Genomic DNA, 17720 nt, shown 5'->3' with positions numbered 1-17720 from the left:
ATTGTACATTCCATGAGGATAGGGAGAGTAAGGCAAGAAGAATTCTGTTTCTATTTCTGTCTGTCTGTCTGTCTGTCTGTCTGTCTGTCTGTCTGTCTTCCACATGCCCCAGCCTCCCACTCCCCCATAGATTCAGAAATGTGGAAAAATTATGTCAGGTTTTCCCTATAGTGAGCACATTTTTTTCTTTCTAGAAAGAGATTCATATAAAAACCTACTGCTTTCCATTTGTTCTTTTTTTTTCCTTGAGCTTATTAATTTTGTTACTTCATTTAGTACCTTGGTCAACTCTTCATTTGAAAAGCCTTCCCAGAGCTCCTCAACTATATTAATGACTATAATTAAATAATATCTTAGTACTTATTACTTAGTAATTTGCATTTATTTTCATGACTATTTGAATAATGTCTTTCTTCTGCAGGATTGTTGCCTGCATGGTAGAGGGGGTCATTTCTGATTTGACTCAACTTTATAACCCTATTACAAATTATTAAACCTAGACACTAGTGAATTTTGAATAAAGATCTGTTGATTGAATAAATATAGAAATAAATGGATAAGAACATAAACAACTATCAATAAGGGGTAGCAGGATGTAGAATAAATTTTGGTTATTAATAATGGGACACCAGAACAATATCATGGATCAAGGACAAGAAACTTCCAGTCAACATCAAAAACTACCTTTGAAGTGGAAAAGCCCATACAAGAAGCTTCATAATACACATCAATCAATCATATCTTCTATATATTTTAACCATTTTTGTTTATTTACATTTTATTCATATCAATTTCATAGATATTGAAATCTACTTGTCAGTGAGGAGAGCAGTCCAGAAGATTGAAATGCAGGCACAAGAGAAATTCTCAGCCAGTTCTGTTTTGGACTTACTGTTATCTTTTGTGTGTGTGTGTGTGGTTTTTGGGTCACACCTGGTAGTGCTCAGGGGTTACTCCTGGCTCCATGCTCAGAAATTGCTCCTGGCAGGCATGGGGGACCATATGGGACACTGGGATCCGAACCAATGACCTTCTGCATGAAAGGCAAACGCCTTACCTCCATGCTATCTCTCCAGCCCCAACTTACTGTTATCTTTTATATACCAAAAAATATTCTCCAACTTTGGTAACATATTATCTAAGTCTTCCTTCTTCTTTAGACATAATCTTTATTTATCCAATTTTATGTGCTTAAAGACATAGAATAGTCTCACTCATCTATGAATTTTAAGAAAAATAAAAGACATTATTGTAATAAATTCCAGAGATAAGGGCTGGAAGGACTGGCTCACCTAGTGGTGAGTGCAGTTAGAGAAATAACTACACTAACAACTACCATGACAATGTTAATGAATGAGAGAAGTAGAATGCCTGTCTTGAATACAGGCAGGGGGATGGGGGGATTGTTGGTGGGAATGATGCACTGGTGAAAGGAGGGTATTCTTTTTATGAATGAAACTCAACTACAATCATGTTTGTAATAATGGTGTATAAATAAAGATTTTTTTTTTGGTTTTGGGCCACACCCGGTGACACTCAGGGGTTACTCCTGGCTATGTACTCAGAAATCGCTCCTGGCTTGGGGGACCATATGGGATGCCAGAGATCTAACCAAAGTCCATCCTGGTTCAGCTGCATCCAAGGCTAATGCCCTACTGCTGTGCTAGTGACCTGGCCCCTAAATAAAGATATTATTAAAAAAATAACTTGTTGCCTTCTGTCGTCTACACAGAAAGCCTCATCTGACTATTCACAAGAAACAAGTAACATCAAATAAAACAACAACAAAAATCATCATTGATCATGCACACAGAGAGGAAGAAATCTTGTTAAAATTATGCTGCTAACGTTAGCGCTTAGTTTCTACTGGATGTCAGATTGTTGGGGCCCCCTCTTTAATTTCTTCATTAAAAATAACAGATATAAAAATTCAGACAAGGGCCGGAGAGATAGCATGGAGGTAAGGCATTTGCCTTGCATGCAGAAGGACAATGGTTCGAATCCCGGCATCCCATATGGTCCCCCAAGCCTGCCAGGAACGATTTCTGAGCATAGAGCCAGGAGTAACCCCTGAGCACTGCTGGATGTGACCCCCCCAAAAAATTCAGACAATCAGCAGTTCCAGATTTATCATAAAAATACAAACTTCTGAGGAAATTAGAGTTAAATTTGATGAAGCTACAAATACTCCACTCAGAAATTTTTAGATGCTTATAAAAACCAAATTCAAATCATTCAAGAATTATTTCATGGGCAATATTTGCCAACAGTTTCTATTTAATTGTTCTAAAGTACTTTGTGCATATACAGAGTTATCTCTGCCTCAGAGATAAAAAGAAAATATATTCTAGAATACCATTTATATATGTGCTAGTGATGTGGGTTCCAGATGGGACTCTATTAGGGGTCCCCAGGCATCCTCCCCCTCCCTATCCAAGGGGAAATAGCAGGGGAGGTGCCAGGAAGATATCTGGCTTCCAGTTCCTTGATCCTGGAGGCCAGCTCTTCCCAGGTATGGGGTTAGGGGACACCCATCCTGGAGGCCTACTCCCTAGCTTGGGGGGGTGCTGAGAGGCTTGGCAGGCCCCCAGCCATTCCCCTATATCTCTCCTTTATTCCAGGCCTTCCCTGGTTGCCAGCTCAGGTGGACTTTATAGTGGCCCTCAGTCTTTCCCCCTTTATCTCCCTACACTAAAGGGTGGACGCATGGGTGGAGGGCGGGCCGATGCAGCACTGGTGGATGTCGTGATATTCACTGGTATTTTTTTTCTCATTGGTCTCCATTTTAAAAACCGCTAGTGCCCACTCACGTAACTTATATATTCAAAATAAAAGTGAGAGGATGGACTCTCAGGCTGGGAAGAGGCCAGTACTCTTTTCCTACTTGTTTACTCTCAGCAGTCTCTTAGCCTCTTCCTTCCTTCATTGTGTAACTGTGGTAGCTACCATACTAGGTTTCTGATTAGTTCCCACAAATGGTGACAATTGAGTCCACTGTCTTAAGTTAGATTATTTTCCCCACTTTTTAATCCTTTGTTATCTGTTAAATAAAAAAGTTTGTAGAAGTGTCCCTCCATTTAACATTTATATAAGAACCAAGTCAATTGGATTGTTGGACTTGTTCTAGCATCCCCATAGGCACCAATCTCACCATGTGATACTGTTCTTCCTTTGCATAGGCACATTAAAATGGGAAATCATATACAAACACGTTCTTATCTTATAGAGATAGGAACACACAAATCTTGTAATGCAGTAGGACCTTACACCTGAACATTGTCATAAAGACCTGGCTCATGTCTTGAAAGAATGGGCATTGTCCATTTACCCCTGAACCAGGGATGCCATCTACAAAACAACCATATTTTGTACTACATCACCTGAATGCAATCCTCTACCAGGGAAGATCCTACCACTGCTCTGGCATAGACCTATTCAACAGAGACTTCCCTTTAACACCCAGAAAACTTAATAACAATAACAACCTGCTTTAAAGACTGAGCTCTCTGCATCACCCCCTAACAGTGAGTGAAACTAAAGGGTGCTCTGCATCATCCTTACTCTGACAGGATATGGACATATTTTGAGATCCTTGGCTACAGACACCTGACACCAACAACAGTGACTGTGTGAAAAATAAAAGTGTATTGGCACTATATATGTGCTAGTATAATTTTGAACTATCTAAGAAGTTTCACTTTGAAAGATAATTTTCATTTGGGAACAAAAACTGTGGAGTAAAGAGATAACCTTCATCAATTTACAGTAAATATTTTAATAATAATAATAATAATGAAATGATTTTAAAAGACTGTCAAAAACAAATTATTATTTAATAAAATATTAAATGCAGTAACAAATTACAGTGCTCTTTCTTAAAAACATGCAGAAAGTAAGGGATTAATTATGATAATTGAATCCTTTTTATAAACATACATGGATATGCTTCTAGTACTGTATTTTTTATAAATACCATATGTTTCATATCATAAGATACACTTTTGTTAGATCTGTCTTATGGAGCAAATGCCACCTGGAGCTGAAGTCTGAGTGCAGGGGAGGAGAGCATCTAAATACTATGTGCATCTTATGGGCAGGTGTATCTTATAATGAGAAAAATATGGTAATTATCAATCACAGCTATGTCTGAGTATCATAATTCTATGAAAATACAAAGCAAAAATAAAATCAAAAGACAATGCTGGAACTTGTAAGCCCTTCTTCCTTCCTCTTCCATACATTTCTACCATAGCATGCAAAGGGTTTCAGTGGAATTAAAATTTGTGTGTAGATTCTAAATCTCCAGATAAACAGCCTGGTAAATGCAGATAAGACATTTACCTGACTTCTCTAAAGGGCCGTTACTTCAGGGAATAGGGTGGAGAGGAGAGTGTGTATCAATCAAAGACGATTTAGAAAACCAAATATCATGTGTGTTTTCTACAGTGTTATTCACCTGAAAATTTTGAAAAGTAATGTTGGTTCTCAAGAAGTTTGCAACCTAATTATCAAGGTTAAATTTATACATGTCAATCTCTTTATAACTAGTGAGTAACTGTATCAATGAATAGACTTGAACATGAAAAATGAGTTCCCATGTCCAGAATATTCTGAAGTTTTAATTTCATACTCAAAGAAACACTAAGGTGACAGGAAACCTGCATATGGGAATCAGTTGACATTTTCCCTATTTAGTATAAATGCTAGCAAATGTAAACCAAAGACTTTCTGCCTAATAATATACGCATCTTCTCTTTCTTTCCTAAGAAGTCAGCAGACTTGACATTTTGACAGTTGATTTATTCCCTCCCCTCCCCCTGAGCTGAAATTCTCACCCAGGCTCTTCTGTCACTCTGGCTTTGATGAGGAGGAGGGCTTAGACATTTACTATCTGTGGCTGTCAAATTTAAGATTACTTCAAATGGAAGGCTCCACCATATTCTTTAGAAAGGCAAGGTAGTGGAGGGGAAGGGATGGGCAAACTGCACAACAGGTTTGACGTGGGTCTGAGAATATAAAAAAGCCCCAAAGTGAGAAGAGAGATGAAGAGGTTAGTACACACATGGCAGGTCTAGGACTGTACTTTTTATAAAATTGTCCCCAAACCATACTCTATCACAGAGATGCATGATTTATTTGTTTACTTGGTCATTACTCTTATTAGAAAAAAATGGATACTACAAAATTGAGTGTATAAATTAATGATTAATTCATTTCAGGAAGATTTACTGAACATAAACAATGTCTAAGAATCCAGCTAGGTGTTGTAAATACTGATGATTCTAATCTAGTCCTCTATACCCCACTTTTGGAAGCTTATTACTTTACCAGGGAGTAGACAAGAATATCTGTGAACCCCAAACCGAAGAGCAGTGTGCTGAGGACTGAGGAAGATAATAGAACAATAAAAGACAGTCTCTTATAGCATTAAACATAAAAAGACCATATCTTATGGCAATTTAAAGATAAAAACAATCTTAAAAATACAATGTTTTATATCACATTGACATATCTACACTTTTAGTGAAAAACTGCTACTGTTAGGTCCAGTATCACTCACAGATGTGGATTTGTGAAGACAAATAATTAAAAGGGACACCCACCAAATACAATTACAATCAGAACAAAACAGCCCTTAAGAATCCGAAAACTGAGAAGTTGTTTGGTACAAGACGAAGTGCACAACTCATTCAATGAAAAGAAATCTTGACCTGCATAGTGGATTAGTATTTGAGAGCTTTCCCCTAGTTTAATTGAAGGTGCACATTACTCTTGAGCAATTCAGTAAAATTGAATTTCTTTGCCTTAAGAAATTAGTCCTGTTAAATCTAGAATAATTGATGAAGCTAATTGCCAATTTTATGCAAATCCAGCTCTGAAGACACGTTGTATGATAATGCATTCAACTGGCCAGTTTTTCAGCCTGTGCAGCTGTAGATAAGGACAGGAAATGCTGAAGGTGGATCCTGACACAGCCAAGGGAAAGTTCAAATTCTTTTAATATGAATTCACAAAATTGATTTTGGTATCTAGAAAAGCAGATGTTTTGGTGATTTTTCAAGGAATTGTATCTTTCATTTGAGGGCCTAATAGGAAACGAGCAAATGTTACACATTTCAGGAAATTCTGTTTCTCTTGCTCTAGAGGCTAAAACACCTTGAACTCTTTCTTTGAGCCTACCTTGGTACTGAAATAATTCCTGAATGTGCTTATTAAATGAATTTTAGAGGCATAGAAACCCAAGAAATAAAAGCTAATAGATCAAATTTCTCAGTGTCATAACATATCTGTTCAGGGTTTGATATCAAATAATAATAGCTAAAGTGATAGTAGGTAATATGTAGTATAAACTTGATTTGCTCTAGGCACAGTGCTAACAGTGTAGATTATTTTATTTTAACCCTTGCAACCCTATGAGTGATCTTATATTACTATTGACATTTCTGCTAATGACAGAGAAGCTCTGCCAAGTTAAATAGCAGGCAATATGCATAACTGGGATACAAATCAAAGTCTTCAGGGCTATAAAATTGGTGCTCCAATATTTCATTATGTGTCATGGTTAAATAATGAGTTTTCTTAATGATTAAATAGATATGTATTTAAGTTTAATTAAAGTTTAAGGGTACATTTACTTCTTTTTTTGGGGGGGTCACACCCATTGACACTAAGGGATTACTCCTGGCTATGCACTTGGAAATCGCTCCTGGCTTGGGGACCATATGGGACATCAGAGGATAGAACCTAGGTCTGTCTTAGGTTAGCACATGCAAACAAATGCCCTACCGCTTGCACCACCGCTCCATGCAGTTACTTCTTATTTAAGAAATAAATATCCAAAGGCCCCACATTGTTTATAAGAAAAAATTCTTTTTCTTCAAATCATCCCTTTAAAATAAATCCCTAACTACTGGTATCTTTGAGTCATAAAACTTGACATTAAAGCTGCTCATTAACATGACATTCTAGTCAATAGTTGCTTACAACTGAAGAAGAAACAACTTGATAAACATATTAGTTATTTTTTGCTTTGATTTTAAGCAATTTGATTAACTTACTATTCCATTTTGCTCAATGAAAAGTATAATATTTACTGATCAAGAATCTTCAATAATTGAATGAGAGCCAATGAGAAAAATTATCACTTGGCAGGCATTATTTTTTGAATGTTCAGTTCCAAGAGATAAGTATTACTATTGCTAATTATCAATGAGGAAACTGAGGCTCCATTCATATTTTTATTTTTTTTGTTTTATTTTGGTTTTGCTTTTTTTTTTTGTTTTTTGTTTTTTGTTTTTTGGTGTTTTGTGCCAGGCTTATTGACGCTCATGGGTTACTCCTGGCTATGCGCTCAGAAATCGCCTGGCTTGGGGGGACCATATGTGATGCCGGGGATGGAACCATGGTCTGTCCTAGGCTAGCACTTGCAAGGCAGACACCTTACCTTTAACTCTACTGCTCCAACCCTTCCATTCATATTTTTAAATGTGTCTATGGTTACATAACTATGAAATAGAGAACTTAACGTTTAGACCAGGCCTATTTCTGTAACATACATTTCTCAGACACTGTGTACTTTTTATATGACACTCCTTCTGTATACTATAAATCATTTCTTTGTAAATAATGATTTGCATCCAGTTTAGGAAGTAGGATTTTTTGTTATACTTATCTGGATATAGGCACTTTCTGCATGGTATAGGCACTTTCTAAATATGGGTATCTTCTGAAAACTATCAATCAGATCACAATATTGGCCATGCCAATATACAATTTGGTTTTAACATCCCTTCTCTGACTACAAAAGAGAGCAGAAAAATATAGGACATGTCTATGTCTGTAGTTATTTGTAGAAATCTGTGAAGATCAGTTCTTGAAATAGAAGTCACCTTTTGGATAAGATAAAATTCAAGCAAACTGAATTTTTATTTACCTTGACTTTGATTGGAATCAGTGCTTCTCCTCCCTTACCCTCACCATTATATGGATAATAAAAAAATTATTTTAGTAAATCCATTTGACTTTCTTTAAGATACTTAGTATATTTCTTTTGGAACAAGCAACAGAGTATTATAATGCAGGGGTCTGATCTGAGCTTAAAAACCTTAGTGCTTGGAGTTAATTGCTACTGATAGATTTTGATGGGGTGAATATTCAGTTTTGACATTATAAGTTTATTCATTTATTTGACTAAGAGTGCTTTGAATGCTTTAGGAAAAAATAAAATTCCTGTTCCAATAGATTACATTCTTTTTATTCTTTTTTTTGCTTCATATTTTACATTCTAAGATAAAGAGCTAAATGATAAAAATTAATTCCATATTATATTAAATAAATGTCATGGGAAAAAAAAGAAAACAGGGACTAAAAGTGTTTGAGAAGGTGTCATTTGAAACATGGTGTTCAGGGAAGACTTTCATTATAAAATGACACTAGACAGAGACCAAAGAAAGAGAAAAGGGTCAAGTGGCTCAGTTAGTCAAGAAAATAATTTTTCAAGTAGCTGGCACAGCAGAGTTAGGGTCTTGTGGTTTGAGTATTTGGGTGTGGGAGTGTGTGGTTTCTGGGAGTGATACAAGATCAGGATAATTGAAGTGGTGTGTTTTGAGGAAAGTGGTGGGTAACCTGTGAATCGAAAAGAAATCTGGAAAAGGAGCTTATATACATGGCATGAGAGTCACTGAACAAATCTGATTTTATCTCTTGCTATACGAGAAGACATTGATGAATTTTGAAAGGAATATATTATGTAATCTCAATTTTTAAATCACCTTTGGTAGTAGGGATGGGTAATAAAAGTAGTAACATTAGCAAGAAATCCAAGTGATAAAAATCTAAGAGTTGGTGGCAACTTGTTTAAAGTGGTAGCAGTAGAAATAATTAAATTCCAAATGTGACTTGAGGATAGAGACAATAGAATTTTTGTGATCAAGTAGAACAATTATATATTTGTGTATCTGAAGAAATGTGTAGCAATTTAGAAATTTGATTTTGAACATTTGGGGAAGATGAGTTTATACTTGCAGTGCTCAGGGCTTACTCCTGGCTCTGCAGTTAGGGATTACTCCTAGCAACGCTCAAGGGACAATATGAGGTCTGGGATTGAATTCAGGGTTGTACTGTGCAAAACAGGTGTCTTGCTTGTCATACTAGGCCTCCAACTTTCTAATATTCATTATTTTAAAATATGAGGTATTTATAACATAGTCCAGTGTAAATGTTATGTATATAGTTGAATATATAAGTAGGTTGGTTAGATGAAAAATCCAAATTATGGATAAGAATTTGTGAGTTGTTCATAATAGGTCTTAAAATTTAATGGTTCTCATTTAGTGAATATAGATAAAATAAATTTATAATGAAGTCCTTGCATAAACCAATATATAAGGATAGAGATTCTGAAGATCCAGAGCCTAAGAATCCTACAAAACAAGAATTATACATGTGTATGAGCACATGCATACACACACATGCACACATACACTTTCTTTAAAACTTTATTGAAAAACTGAGTTAGGAAGTAAGAAGTAAGAAGTAAGAAGTAAGAGCCAATCTCTTGCTATATGAGAAGACATTGATAAATTTTAAAAGAAATGACCCTGTTTTTTCTTATAGTATGCTAAGAAATTGAAGGAAGAAGAGGCATTGAAAGAAAACAGAACTTATTGTTTGGACCAAATATGACTTTTGAATTTAGGAAAAGGCATAGTGGCTAATATAAAATTTTTAAAGGTCAGAAAAAGTTGGCAACATTGTTAGAAAAAAATATATTGATAAATTTTGGAGATGATCTTCTTCCTGTGACTATTAGTGTAATGCATGTCTTTTGGAAAATTTAGCAAATGAAACGTAATTTTTTTTTTTTTTTTTGGTTTTTGGGCCACACCCTGTGACGCTCAGGGGTTACTCCTGGCTATGCGCTCAGAAGTTGCTCCTGGCTTCTTGGGGGACCATATGGGACGCCGGGGGATCGAACCGCGGTCCGTGCGCAGGCAAGGCAGGCACCTTAGCTCCAGCGCCACCGCCCGGCCCCGAAACGTAATTTATAAAATGCACCAATAATATCATACTAGATAAATATAAAATATGTTAACTCATTTAATTAAGATTATTCTCTATAAAATTATTTTGATCTCTTTATTTGTAACAGCAAGAATGTATTTGGAGATTTATATTTATTTTAATGAAAGTAGAGGGATAGTCAAGAGATGATTCTTAGTTTGAAAACTGTCTCATCCTCTATATATCAATAAAAGAAAATGATGACTGTGATTAACTGAGATAGAAAGAGCAGAATGATTGTAATACTAATAATCTGTTTTGATTGAGACAATAGTTATATTACCCATTCAGACTGAAAATAAGGCTGAATGAAGCTATGCTTATTATTACTATTTATTATTATCAGGTTGAGTTCTATACTAGCTTGTATATAGCTAAGTAACTTTGCTTTTACTAGATGTAACAGAAACTAAACTCTGAAAATTCTTTTGTTAATATTTACCAATGTAAACATTAGTAAAGAAACGAATTTGTGACACATACAAGCAGATTTTTATTAACTCATTTACCTGATTAGCCTTCTTCACAGTTAACAAAAAATTATATTCTCTCCCTCACATTTTTTGGTTGTTGAGGGTCCAATCTAAGCACACGTACCTTAAAGATGTAATATAGTAATTTTTAAATAAATCTGTGAAAATCGTGAATAGTCTTTTATTTAAAAAATGAGTCCAATATTCTGATAATGATCACAGCAAAAAATTTTTTTTCTTGACAATTTTTATGTGGCACAGAATATTTCTAGAATAAATGTCTGATGTAGTTAGATTTAGAAGATATTGATGAAACCAGAGCTACTAAATATCCCTTTCAAATCAATAAAATTAAAGAAAGCAAAAGAAATAATTATCAGCTATAAGACTCAGTCAGCAGTGAGATGTTTGTGCATGTTGATGTTTGTAATTTTCTATATGCGTATTTCATATTTATCCAAAATAGGTTTTAGATCAGTGAAACCAACTGGTTAGAGAATGGGGCTCCAAGGTCAAGGTCACCCATTCTACTGACCACATAGATGTAGAAAATTATGTCTTAGCTATGAGCTGCATAAAAAGGTCTATAGTTATTTTGTGGCCATGTACTCTTGGTGACATAAAAATTAGTCAAGAAATTTGATTTGTTCATTAATATTCATTATACATTGGATAAAGAAACACACAACTTTAACTACAGATGCCACACTCTACAAGGCAATAATTTCAACTTTGTATATGAATATAATTATGTACACAGATACTAAATGATGTACTGATCAAGTTGCACCAGAGGAAAAAAAGGACTTACTTGGGGTTAATTCTGACTTTTAGCTAAAAACAAAATAATTATATTTTAGTATTATTTTTAGTGAATGCACTATCATAAAAGTTTTAGGTGCATTTGAAGAACGTTGTATTTTTTAAACAATTACACATCTTTGCCATTCATTACACCTAGTAAATGCATCCATTTCTTCAATTTCAAGTCAACATCTTAGAGTTTGCGAAGTACCTCACTGAATGCCAACATCACAGAAGAATTCAATCATTACGCTTCTGTCACTTCATGCTGAGGGTCATATGCAATGACAAATATTGAAACTTGCTTTGTAGAGCAAGCTGGGAGAACACTAGTTTCTGATCATTACATTTCAACCTTTAAAAAAATTCAGCCTGTGATTTCCTGACATTTCTTTTTCTGATCAAGCTATACTGATCCCCTAATAAAGTACAAAGCAGTACAAGTTCTTCTGCAAATCCACTTATTAGCCACTGGACTTTGGCACTCAACTGCCCCTCAATTTTTTTTTTCAGGGAGAACTGTGGTGTTTTTGTTTTTGTTTTTGTTTTTTTGCGTGGTTCATTATAGAAAGAGAATAAGGTAAAAATGCAAGCCCATAAGCCTTTTAAGTATCACCATTTCCATCCGCAGCTCTGGCATTTGCTTAAAACAAGAGCAGAAATAGAGAGAAACCCCCTTTTAGAATCTAAAACTCTTGCTGTGCGTTTGACAGACACAATAATACAAAGAGTGTGAATTAGACATTTAATGAGAAAAATGGATGAAGGTACCACCAATTTTTTAAAATAATAGATTGAATATGAAGTTTGATATTAGGGAAATCCTTATTCCTGTTTAGCACCACCCCTTAAAAAAAAAAAAACTAAACTCTGCCTATTAAACCACCTTTGACCACGGGAATAAAATATTTATCTAACAGGTTTTGAGTCTTCTAGATAGCTTCCTCTTCTTGATTTTTCTTCGTCCTTTATACCTCCCACTCACCTAAGTCTTGTCTCAACCCTACCACATTAATAGACAGCCCAGCTGGCACTACAGATGAGAAGCAAACTGGTTTCTCCATGACCTCTAAGCATTCTACTCCACGGGAAAAGCAACGTGGAAGACACACTCAGCAGCCTACAAGCCTGGAGTCAGTTTGTCCTCGAGGCATTTCCACCACAACACAATACTAGACACTGTTTTGCTCCAGGCAGAGCTGTCGCCCACTCCTCTCCCCTTCCAGCTGCTTGCTCCGCACCTGGCTGCAATTCCCAACCCTCTCAGCTCAGAGCAAACAAAAAGCACGAAACAGCAACAGATTCCTTTGTTTTACATGCAAATCCTACCTCTGGTAGTTTTCACATCTTCCTCAAAAGCCACGCTTAATTTTTAATGACAGCGATCCAGTGCAGTCCTCCAAATAGCCACCGGTAATCATCCTTACCTCTTGTACCTAAAGCCTTTCTGGACCATTAATGTCACAACCCTTGCTAACTCATAGCTTTCATACTCCCTGCTCAAAATGTCTGAAAGAGTTTGGAAGGACAATAGGAGTGACAGGCACGCTAGACAGCCATGCTTGAAATTAGTTATCTGAAGCTCCGCTAAAGCTGCTTCATACTCTTTTTAAAGCGTGCAGGAGGTAGGATTTATTAGCCTATGACAGGCATGCTGTTTCTGTTTTTATTAAATACTGTAATAGGCTGTCTGTTAGCAATGCTGTGATAGGTCCAGCATCACTTCCCCACTGCTTTTAAATTCTCATATTAAAAAGGGAAAGGGAGCTCAGACTTCCTTCTGAAAGAAACCCAGACCGAAACTACTCTGACTACAGGATCAGATTTCTGAATCCTCCAACTACAGAGGAAAGAATTCATTTTGCGGATGGGTGTTTTCGCATGGGAACTCAAGTTGGGAAAAAGACACTGTAAGATATCCCAATAATTTTTTTATTTCTAGCAAACAACTTCTGTTCTTCCCAGGTAGAAAAAATAGTATTCTCTAGAATTGGTTAAGAAAATCAATCCTAATTCATTTGAAGCATTCTTATCTATACTGGACCTTCTTATTCCTTGTTATTCGTGAATAACAAGATCCAGTAATGATAAGAAGGCTTCAAATTAGGATTAATTGATTGATTGTGTGTATATATACATATACAATTTTGTTATTAAGGGTATGTATATTCAGATATACATACAAAAATATATATCTATACAAAATTTTCAGTTGCCTATCATATGCAATTATATGAATCAGTGAACCCATTCGTTATGTGATACCCATTAACAAAGCTTTATGTTACACTTAGAAACAGTCACATGGCATGCATTCCTGTCAAAATGGAAAGAAAGAGGGGTGAGGGTAAGGGTGGGAATGTGTGTAATTCACTTTGGACAGTTACCATCATAAAATAATGGAAGAGGAGTTTCTAACCATTGGTCAGAGATGAGGCTGAAATGCTACATTGAAAAGTTTTAAGTGCTTCACAATTAGAGAAGTAGGAGAAAAGTTCTTGATAAGTCATACTGACAATAAATATATATATACATATATATATATATATTATGTTCTAACTACCACACTTTACTTCTTTTCTTACTCCCCTCCTGCTTCCCCAGGAGCAATAGTAGTTACTATGGAAACTAAGTGGACTGCTCTAGGGGAGAACTTGGGGGGAGCAGATCTAATATGGAGGGGACTGTACTAAATTGAATGTCTACTGAATTGAAATGAGATGTAATGAAGAACCAAAAAGGCTGCAACAAAACAAAATGTCAAAGGGCATGATTATAAACTACAACTATTAAATTACTGGACATTTTGCTATCTAGAAATACTATTATGATTTTGGCATCCATTATTTGATTATGTGCAAGAACTAAATAATTGAATTGCTCAAATGTTTGATAAAAGAAATACACCCTCCTTCCTTTTCTCCCTCCCTCCTTTTCTTTTTCTTTCTGTCTTTTCTTCTCCCTCTCCATTGTCCTTCACCCCTCTTGCCCAATTCCTTGATAGTTTGAATATGGCCTGATTGTACATGACTTTTCGTTGTTATTTGACTGGTCACAATTTCTTCTTTAGAACAACGTGTGATTTAGAGGAAAAATCTTTTATTACAAACTACAATCATGTTTCTTTCTGATTGAGTGCCTAATCGTGGTTTCTTTGAGGCAAAATCAAAATTAGGAAATACTGAATTTAAGTTTAAAAAATTTGTTTCTTTTATGTTGGTATAGAAAAGAGAAGATGTTTTCAAAATTTCCAGTCATTCAAATAGAAAAGGAATTGTTGAGTGCTCCAAACCTTTCATTAGCTTATGATTATCTAAGAGAAAGTATTTCTTCCTGGGTAATTAAATTTTCACAGCTGTAAGGAGTATGGGGAATATAAAATTATTGCATTCAGTACCTCAGTTTCACAGTTTGTAATTGGAGTAACTGACACCACAGACGTGAGAACACAAGAATTTTAAAATGAAGTTGTTGGGAAATAATTTTTTTAGGATTTCATAAAACCTTAAATTTTATTGGTAAGTACTCCAAAAGTTTGTTATGGAAGTATTATTTTATGGTAAAAGAAAAAGAATTTACAATATTCCCTAAAACAGTGTGAGAATGGTGAGACAATGTTAGGGAATAGTCCTAGGGAATAGTCCAAGAATTGAGATTGCAGTCAAGGTAGGTGGAAGTAAAATCAGTTTATTCCGTGGGACCAAGAATTAAGGTTAGTCCTCACAACTCTTGACTCAAACAAAGGGTCCAGGCCTTTTTTTTAAATATACATTCTAATAAAAGAGTAAGCATTCTTACATAAAGTTACAGTCAAAGTTGGAATGGTTCTAAAGAACAAGACATTCCTACACAAGCTAAATGTTCGGTACTACTGTTCTAGCAGCAGCTGTTCTCATCAGGTGACTCAGACTTGGTTTCATTCCTGCAAATCCTTGTTAGTTATTTTTCTCTCTTCAGTTTTTCCTCAGTTTCCCTCACAATAGAACAGGGAGTAAGATTCGAGTTTGATTCCCTGGCACTCCGGTTGGTCCTGGAGTCTACTAGGAGTAATTTTTGTGTGCTGATCCATGAATAACCTCTAGCTTTGCCAAGTCTGACTCCTAAAACAAACAAACAAATAAAATTGGAGAATATTATTTTGAATTAGATATTCAGAATCAAATTTTCAAACATAAAAAATGTGAAATGACAACTGAAGCACTATTAATAACATGATGTATGAGGAGGGGGGTTTCCTCTCCTACAAATCATCATGTGATTAATTTAGCAAATGACTGCTAATAAATCAAGAATTAAATGGCTAAGAGAAAGAGCTTTGTAATTTGCATCAGAAGAGGATATTATGCTGATTGAAATAAATCAGAAAAAGACCCTTTCACATTTTTACTTACCACTCTACACATTTCCATTAGAAATAACCATTATGGTTAAATCACCCTAGGATGAAGTTTGAATGTAGTATACTGTTGCAGAGATGGTTAGTGATGTTTTACCTGGTGGAAGCAAAGGCCACTTGACCTGAAGATGTTGAGGTGGCTGCTGAAAGAGACTAGGATTGGATGAGTGTGAAAGATGGTTAGTTGAGGTAATGGTGGAAGCACAGGAAAGGAGGAAGAGAACCTGAAAAGAATGAAGAAATTTTTGAGTGAAGAAGATTCTTGAGCTGGACTGATATTTGATAAAGGCACAGTCTTTGAAATAAGGAGACCTGATTTTGAAATTGAGTCTATTAGTATATTAAACTTATATAAAATTATATGGTAAGAGTGGATGTTATAAACTACAGTAATAATGAAACAGGTAAAGACAAAAGAAAAGTTGTAAACAAATAACAAAGTAAAAGAGATGTTACTCAAATGAAGAAAACAGAGAAGAGGGATAAAAGATATAATAAAGTATAGAATATGAAATAAAAAGAAAAATACAAATCTATGAGGTATAACAGAAAAAATATATATGAGAATATATTTGTTTTTATTTTCTCAACTGCATTCCAAAACTTACAGTTTCTCCCCTTTAATGAAGTTTTAGATAATTTTCTTGAGAACTCAAACTTTCTTCAATAATAGAAACCTTATGCTGAATTTGTGGAATGTATTCTAACATCTTGAAAATAGCTGACTTTAGAATTAAATTGAGTACTTAGCGTTGCATTTTGGTTTGAGTTCTTGGAGAATGAAATTTGGGGCAGCAGAAGGCAGACCTAAAGTGATATTTCAGAACTGTATTATCAAACAAATTTTGCAAAAGTACTCTGTACATCTGTAACTTGATAAAATTTTCAACAGCATCTGCAATCTCAATGCACTTATAAAAACCCTTGTTCTGGAAAGAATTTGTGTATGTTAACAAATATTAGCCTGAAAAATAAAGTCTGTGAGGGTGATGTGATCACATATGCAAAGAATTTGCAGTTTACATGCACAGTCTGCAAGTTAAATGGCTTAATGAATGGAACGATGAATGCATAATTTCATTATGAGTCATCACTATTAAAATGAAAATTTGATAGATACATAACTAGAAAGTGTAACTATCTGTTATTGATACAAATGCTAATTATATTTTGGAGTATATCACTTATGCTCTGAATAATACAGAAAGTAGCTACTTTTCCCGTGTTGAAACTATTTTTCTTGGAACAACAGAAAAGTTAGTTTAGAAACTGTTTTCTTCCTGTTATTTTTATATGAATATGAAAGCTGGCTCACTCAGAAGTTATCTTCAGTCCCAGTTCAGATTCATGAACGAGGCATTCTCTAGTATTAACTTGAAGTCTTGTACCAAGAAAGTAATTAGAAGCAAACAGTTGAAGAATATTTGACATTTTAAAAAGCACAGTGTTTGATTTTCAAGACAGAATGGCATGTCTTTCATTGATCTCCGTTATTTGTTTTTTTTTAAAAAAGCCTTTATTTTGCTGAAAAAAAGTTTTCTATTAAAATGAAAATTTTGAAAGATTAAAATTTACAGAATATATTTACATTATCCTACTTGATACTCAGAATAAAGTTATTGGGAAACAGAGAAAAAACATCTAGAGAAATTAAGTACCTGGGAATGAATCCTCCAAGATGACATAATTTTTGTCTTCTAACACATTATCTACAGGAACTTTTACTTCATGAAAACTTAAATTTAGCTCCTAATATAGAATAACCCATAATATACATATGAGAAGCATTTTTTAACTGTTAAAAAAAGAACAGAATTTATTGACATTTTTCTATCTAACAAGACTTCTGATATATTTCTTTCCCTTTGTTTCACAATTATTTATGACTTTAAAGTAAGCTATAGGTTTTAACAATATGTCTAGCTATTCAACACTGATCTCAATTCTATACTAATATGAAGATCTGAGTTCAAGTACAACCTATC

At 34.8% G+C, this 17720-nt stretch overlaps 1 protein-coding gene across 1 annotated transcript in view; it reads right to left on the bottom strand.

Moving 5' to 3' along the window:
- KCNMB2 (potassium calcium-activated channel subfamily M regulatory beta subunit 2) overlaps positions 1-12945 on the bottom strand; it is a 329861-nt gene extending 316916 nt beyond the window's left edge. Inside the window, exon 1 of the mRNA XM_049775225.1 lies at positions 12669-12945. The gene's annotated coding sequence lies outside the window, so the exon portion shown is untranslated. The remainder of the gene's footprint in view (positions 1-12668) is intronic.
- Positions 12946-17720: the final 4775 nt, after the last annotated feature.

Source organism: Suncus etruscus, chromosome 6 (genome assembly GCF_024139225.1).
Source record: "Suncus etruscus isolate mSunEtr1 chromosome 6, mSunEtr1.pri.cur, whole genome shotgun sequence".
NCBI lineage: Eukaryota > Metazoa > Chordata > Mammalia > Eulipotyphla > Soricidae > Suncus > Suncus etruscus.
The sequence above is the reverse complement of the archived record's forward strand: the minus strand, read 5'-3'. Positions and strand labels throughout refer to the sequence as shown.